The sequence below is a fragment of the Teleopsis dalmanni genome, chromosome 2 (genome assembly GCF_002237135.1).
Source record: "Teleopsis dalmanni isolate 2A chromosome 2, ASM223713v2, whole genome shotgun sequence".
NCBI lineage: Eukaryota > Metazoa > Arthropoda > Insecta > Diptera > Diopsidae > Teleopsis > Teleopsis dalmanni.
The window spans coordinates 4,694,990-4,703,051 of record NC_051847.1 but is presented as its reverse complement, the minus strand read 5'-3'; the positions used below and the strand labels follow the sequence as shown (position 1 = coordinate 4,703,051).

At 32.0% G+C, this 8,062-nt stretch overlaps 1 pseudogene; it reads right to left on the bottom strand.

Annotated features, from left to right (window-relative positions):
* Window positions 1–1,175: 1,175 nt before the first annotated feature.
* Window positions 1,176–3,112, bottom strand: LOC119684260 (annotated as a pseudogene).
* Between the last annotated feature and the right edge of the window lie 4,950 nt (window positions 3,113–8,062).

The window sequence follows — 8,062 nt, the reverse complement described above, 5'->3', positions numbered from 1 at the left end:
TATCACCCAAATTAGAAATGTATACAATTGTTTCTGAACCTGATAAATATCTGCAAAAATAATGTCAATTAAAAAAAATAATACTCTATTTTGTAAAACAAATAAAAAATTTTCATGATTAAGTTGGTTGAGCATATTTGTATTTATATAGATAAGAAGACTTGCCCGCATAAGGAAACAATCTTCCTCATTCAGCTAAGAAAGCTATTGTTGTAATAACGAGTAAAAGGTAGAGTATATTAGAATTGCTGAACTCATTGACAAATACATGTATCTGGTCAATTTTAATATCGAATATATCGCTGACTAAATTGAAGAACAGAGTACTCATTTGTTTAAGCCTGCATCAATATAAGCCTGGATAATAAAACAACAGCTGTTCTGTTAGATAGGTAAATACTACCTGGTAGATAAATTGGGCTGGTAAACACGAACTAAACAAAAGTTTACATTGTTAAAGATATGGAGTTAGCTAAGTGTAAGCGAGAAGAAAACATATGGTTTGGGACAAGGAATAGATGAGAGGGTGGTGGGTTTAATAAAAACTGGGCTAAATCAAGGTAGAAATCCTTCAGTGCAAAAAATTAATAGGACTCAAAGTGGTGTTTGCATTAGGCAATAAAAATAAATAAATGACTCACTATCGTCCCATAGTCTAGTATATTGTAAGAACTTAGAACTTATTCTATCTTTAATACCTCCAACCTGCTCCCCTTTTTCTCTATGTACAGTAAGTCGACCATGACCAGGCTGCTAAGAAATATTGAACAAATTTCTGTTAGCTAAAAATTGGAAAAACTTTGCTTAATTTTACTTTTATCACATTCACAAATGCCTTAAACTGTTAATAATAATAATATATTTGATTCCCTATACTGTACAATGAAACGATCACTTAAAAGCTATCTTAGTGATTCTAACAATGGTTTAACAGCAATAAAATGAATCGAAAAGGACTGATAATTGTAATAGCGATACTGCTAGGATCATTCAGTATCACAAAAAGAAAGTCTGTTCGTTTTAAGACAACTTCAAGCAGTTCACTTTTTTATAGAAATGTTTGCAACATTAAAGTTAACCTTTCATTCAAATTTATACTCGTACTAATTTTACAATTAAGCCCTCCTTATCATTCGCGAATATTTTAATTCTTCTTTTATGCATTCTTATCAAACTTACCTCTTTACAACAAAAATGTTTTCATTCAGTGCTTTATATTTCCAGTCTCCGTACTGTAGAGTTTTTGAGCTGTCCCGAAGTTCCACCAAAGATTTGTAGACTTTTATATGGGAACGATCTGCAGCTAACTCAACTTCTACATTAACAGTTTCATAGTTATCGCTACTGGTAGCCATGTTTGAGATGCTGTAGAAAAGCCTGAAAGTTTTCGAAAAGAAAGTGTTTGTTGAAAATATAAATCAAAATAAAATGAAATACTGAAATAATTATTATTGAAATGCATACCTGCGTTTTTTTCGGTATTCCATTGGAAAGGTGTACGTTCTGGATCACGGCTATATTTTTGATAAATACTGGAATTAGTATTGCATGCAGCTGGATCTTTTGACTCTTCCCAGGATACATCTCCATCGGTCATGCCAATTTCGTCACCCTTAAAACAGTTGACAAGAAAAGTACCATATTTATGTTTTAATTAATATTAGAAATACATTTTTAGCTATTTCTTATATATTGAATATAATATATTAACCTTACCTGGTAAGTGACACTCGCACCAGGTAAAATCATAACCAACATATTCATCGCATCAACCCGTTCCGGGCCAAATCTGGTTGCAGCACGTCCTCTATCATGATTTCCCATCTATTAAGCCAAGTCTATATTTTAAATACTTTTATACTTTGTTTATCCTAAAAATAGTACTTACCACCCAGTTGGCTGTTCTTCCAGCAGGCATATTCAATAACCAATCATCCACCGCCTTCAGTACTTTAGTTGCGCTGACTCCATTCTCCAACTCAGTGATTAAATTAAAATTAAATGGTAGGTGAGCACCTTCAGTTGTACTATTTCCATACATTTGCATAGTATACCAAGCCGGCGCATAAGTTTCAATAAGCAAAACGCGAGTATCACCGCCGTATATACGTTGATGATCATCCATCACTTGACGCCATTGGTATATCATATCAATTGTTTCAGGTTGATTTTCAATTAAATCCAATTTTAGATATGAACGATCATCAGGGTCGTCTGTTAAACCACTTTTCTCCTCATCCGGATAAATACCATTTTCATCTGGCAGCACCTCAAAAAGCACAGGTACGGCATCACAACGAAAACCAGCAACTCCTTGCTCCAACCAATAACGCAAAATTCTTTTCATTTGGTTAACGACAGCAGGATTACGATAGTTTAGGTCTGGCTGTTGCACTGTAAATTGATGTAAATAATATTGCTGGCGCTGCTCATTCCATTCCCAAGCACTGCCCCTAAAAGCTTGTAACTACATATGAAAAAAGCATATACTTAAACTAATGTTCTTTTCTCTTTTTTGTGTTACTTACCCAGTTACTTGGAGGGATGCGGTTACCATTCTCATCATACCTTGCGTCTACCCACACATAATAATCTTCGTAGCCACGTTCACGTGCAACTGACTTTTTGAACCATTCACTCTCATTACTTGAGTGATTTGGAACGAAGTCCAAAATTATTTTTAAGTCTAACTCCTTAGCGCGTGCTATCAGCTCACGAAAATCATCCATAGTACCGTATTCAGGTTGTATATCGTAAAAGTCAGAAATATCGTAACCAAAATCTACCATTGGTGAAGTAAATATAGGTGAAAGCCAAGCTGCCGTAACACCTATGTCCTTCAAGTATTCCAACTTTGAGGTCACACCTTTCAAGTCACCTATACCATCGCCATCGGAATCCATAAATGAACGAGGATAAATTTGATAGAATTGTCCGGTTTGCCACCAATCCTTCTGTTTCTCCTGTGCACCATTGTTCAGTGTACATGCCCAATGGCTTCGAGGCAAACAGAAGATTAACAACAGAGCTGTAAGAATATATCTTCTCAATTGTGAAAACATGATTGCTTCAATTTTCACACATTACTAACACAAAATTAATGTTATTCGCCCTATTTATGATGTTTGAATCCACATCTGACTGAAATATTTAAACAATTCAAGTCACTATCTCGAAAGCTAACACTTCATGTTTCAATAACAAAATTTTAAATAAATTGCCTAACATTGTTCCTCAGTTGTTTATCGAAAGGCAGTTAATTTGACAAAAATATTTACTCATTACGATACAATCTCTGAGTAGTTTGATAAGTTTGTTAATAACAGTTTAAATAAATACTAATAATAATAATTAATTAGTCTTCATTTATAATTAATTTCAATAACAAACAACTATTAAAACAATTTATAGCAACTTTTACTGTCACAAATATATCAAATACTTTTACATTATTTTAAAAGTAGATAAAACTATAATCTCAGCTATATTATTAATATTACTATGAATATTTTATATAATGCAAAAACTCACTGATATTACGACTAATATTGCCAAATCAACCCAAGCACAATTTTAAATAGCAGATACAGAATTCGAAAACATATCCATAAATAATATATCTGCATATATATCTTCTTCAGTAATCTAGATAACTGGGTTATTACACTATTATACCAGTCACAAGTATAGAATCGTATGCAAATATTCATCTTTTATTGAGATTAGTAGAGAAGGCCATATTGAAATAATAATAATATCACATATGTGAGTCCCTATATCCTTCTTTAAATATTTTATCAAATATAAAACCACTGCAAAATGAAATAGTTGTGATGGTTGAAACAAATCTGATCCACATAAAGCCAGCATTCCTTAGGTGGCCTGCTTATTGGCTGACGTCCAACATTACAGATACTTATTTGATAGGTACACGAGCGGATACATCGGTTGCTAGTGGTAGGAGCTTCTACAGGATACTGAAAGCTTAACACAGCAAGGCTCGACTATGCCTAATCAAATTTATACGAAATGTTCTTGAAACCAGATGATTTGCTAAAAGTAATTGAGAAGGTATCAGTGATCTCACTACACCCTAGAAACCTATGTGAATATATATATTTTTAATATTATATATTAAAAAAAATAAAAGTATTAGTTCATTAAAGTTTAGTTGTTTCGAGGAACATTCATAAGCCAACTATTGTACACAAAGTACACTACACACGAATCCGCATTTAATACATATTTTGTTCAGAATGCCTCAGAATGTGCGTGATTGCAATCAATTAATGATATTAATTATAATTATATTTTAAACCACTTCATTAAGTTGATTTATTTAGGTAATACAAGACATTTTGAATTAGTGAAAACAAGCTCATTAAGCATAAGTGTATGTGTTCCGATTCAAGTTTAATGCAAATGTTATATATAAATTATCTGAAGTGCATATAAATTACGTTTGAGTTCTTACTTTGACGTGTAAAACGTTTGCACTTACCATAACAAAGAAAAAAATTATAAACAAATAAAAAGTTTAACGATCGATTCCTATGAAAACGCCTAAAATGGAGTAAATTGAGAAACGGAAACTCCAATTATGGCATACATATTTAATTATGTTTATGTATGTTAATTTTGATGTGTACTCGTATGTGTGAATAAACATTAACTCGGAAAACAACGTATATACGCATATACCAGACATGTACACTTCCGCTTTGAGCACACAATTCGACAGAAGATACATTCACTTAAAGATACTTAACAGGCACTGACTACGCCAAGTAGAGATGAATTGCCAGCACAGAATCCATAAGGCTTGGATGTTTGCGTACTGTACCTGTGAAATATTTTACTTAAATTTAAAAAAAATGAACAATTTGTTTATTTCTGCAAAAACAAAACAGTGAATTCCCTTGTTTTCTTTAACTTATGAAAATGTGAAGCTGTTTGCGAAGGATATTTTCCTTTCATTTAAAGGAAATAAAATTTAATATTTTAATATTTTTCTTAAAAAATACATCTAAAAATAGAAGCGGAAAACACAAAATAACAAAAATTTTGATTATATTTTAGTTGTAAATATTTCACATTTTCCTTGAAGCTGCTAACTTTAGTTATCAGAGCATGCCATTTTCTTCTTCTAAGTACCTTGTGAACAAGATGACATTATTCTTGCTTTTTATTTCTCCACAGCTTCAAGAAACAGCGGACTAGTGATTTTACTGAACCTGTATCGTAGACGGCTAACTCTGTCATCCTTGATCAACTTAGATTACAATCTGGCCTACGGTCCAAAAATCGTAGTCTTCTGAATAATTTGAGATACCCAAAGTATTCTGCTTTTATCTTATTCTGACACTAATATCCTAAAACTACAATTAATTATAAATGTAACATGTAGTACTATATACTATATATATTAGAGGTCAGTTGTTCTTTATAATTGAACTCAATCTACTAACGCAATTCGCATACCCTTTGATATGATTTTATTCTCTTAAATAAATGAATTTAAAAATATTGTATATTGTTGGAAACATCTTTTCACTAACACAAAATTTATTGAAAACCATAGGAATCTCCTAAACGAGTGGAACCAGCACAGCACAAAAAACTTTAATTGATTATGAATAAAAGATATTCTGTAAAAACAAAAGCAAAAACTACATGGCTTTAGTTCAGGTAGGTAAAGTTATTATCTGCATTCGAAAAAGTGAACTAACAAATTTCATAGTTTAAATTGAATCAATTATATCCAGGAAGGAACTTTACTCAAACTTAACCAGAAAACATACCGAAATCCTTGCACAGAAAAGTTTTCGGCTTCAAAAATTTAAGTTCCCACGAAATTTGAGTGGATCTCAAGGATATCTAAAGTATTTGTGGCACAATTTTATTGGAGCAAGTGAAGAAAAAACTCGTTAAGTATTATCCTATTACACGAAATGGAGAACAAATTTAGTTTGTGGAAGATTCTTTTTCCTTTTATTGCTTTTATTGCTGCAGTGGTAAAAAGTTTAAAAATTACTTAAAAACTGTCCTTAATGAAATAATGTGCAATTGAGAATATCAAAGGGAATTAGCGTTAAGAACAGTAAGTCTAACAGTAAGTAAATTTAACATTTGTAATGTAAAAACTTGTAAAAAATTATAAAAATTTTGCTTTCACTTAAAACTTTCACGAATAATTGTTTAACCGCACCAAGAATGTGAGTTTCGTGTCCTTTCGAGTCCCATAAAATTATCTAAATGGATGACTAAAATAATATTGGGTGTGCTTAAGAAAGAGATTGCAGTCTTATGATATAAAACATTGTCAAGATTATTTTTTAGTTCGTAATAATTTAATTCCACAACTTATGCCGCACCCCCTTGTACCCCTCGGAACGCAATGAGCATTTTAATCACAAATCTCAGAAACTGAAACCCGTACATTTACGTTTTAAGGAGTAATAGTAGAAAACTAATTTCTGACTTTTTACCTCTTGTCAGTAACTCTAAGGACGTGACTTACATTCCAAACATTTTTAATTCTTTTCGCAAGCTTTCAACATTTACTTTCTTAGTTACTTTTCACTTTTTACACTTACATTTTGTCCTAGTTGCCTAAAATTTTGACATAATGAAGTTAATTTTGTGAACTACTTTTAGGGCCAATGAACAAACTACCATTGAGTAAATGCTACTTTTGTACAGATAAGAAAACAAAGGTTTTAAATTTTGTTGCTTTACTAATTTTGAAATTTCCTGTAAATGGAATTGAGTTTTTAGAAGAATTCATCACCTCCAAATTGTTATAAAAATATGTTAAGCTTTGATTGCAGTACCAAGCCATGAAAAATATTTTGAAGTCTGTTTGATACTCATACTCATACTATTTAGTCTCCACACGTCCAAATAGAACTATGCAAAGTATAAACAACCTAACAAATACCAAAGACTCATTGCATTGAGATTATTGCAAAAGTGTTCAATGCAATTATTGGAAGACACTGCGAAGCTGCTACACAGGGAAGATGTAGCAAAGTGCAGCAATCTGGAATCCTTTTTTGCACTTGTGGTTATTGCGTGCAGGCACTGGCAGAAGTGCCACATTTGTATAACTCGATTAAGTGATGATTATTCTTAATACTCCATTTACAGATGTTTCCGACCACAGCAATTTTAACAAGTGCAACCATTCCACTTTCATTGCTTATGGTTTTTGGAAAATATATTTCGATGATAGAATGAGTATTAGGGTTTTCTTGACTATTGCACATCATTCGTATAAGTCGTTTGTACATAGAATAAGTGATATCGAGGTGCCAAAAATACTAACTTTTTTAACAACACACCATCTTGTTAAAGTCTGTCAAACAATCTTTCTTGACTTTTAAAATAATATAAAATTTGTGCTGGAACTGGAACTATTCGGGAACAGTGATTCGTGAAATAGACAAGTCAAGACCAAAAATATCCAACCAAATTCATTGAAAAACCGAAGTCATGTTAACAGTTTTATTCGTTTATAGTAATTGTGGTAGGTACATTATAAATTCCTTCTGCTAGTTTAAAATATTACCAAAGCATATTACCTGAGTGTAAATCAACGTTAACGTGAAGTGGTTCGCAATAAAAGACCAAACAATTCTTCGGACAATTCTTGATTTTTGCATACTACTCATATCGTTCCCCAATATTCTCAAAACTTAATCCGAGGACACCGACTTATATCGGGAACTGAGTAATTTGAAGGCGATAACAATTTCTATAAACAATTTCTAAGTATTTTTCGATCACAGTGAAAGACCGGAGAAAAGCAAATTTGTATGCCACTTTTAAAAGAGATAAGTGCTTTATCGAATTTCTACCAATTTTTAATATAATGAGAGTTAAAACATTTCTTAATTTAGTACTGCCTATTCGAAAAATATTGGACACATCGGTTACATCGGCTGCTCACAGAACCAATATTTGCATGCTTGAGAAACTAAATATCGTAAGAAATCTTATAAAACTGATCTCTAATATAGGTATACTTACCTACCTCACTTCGGACCTACCTCACTAAAAA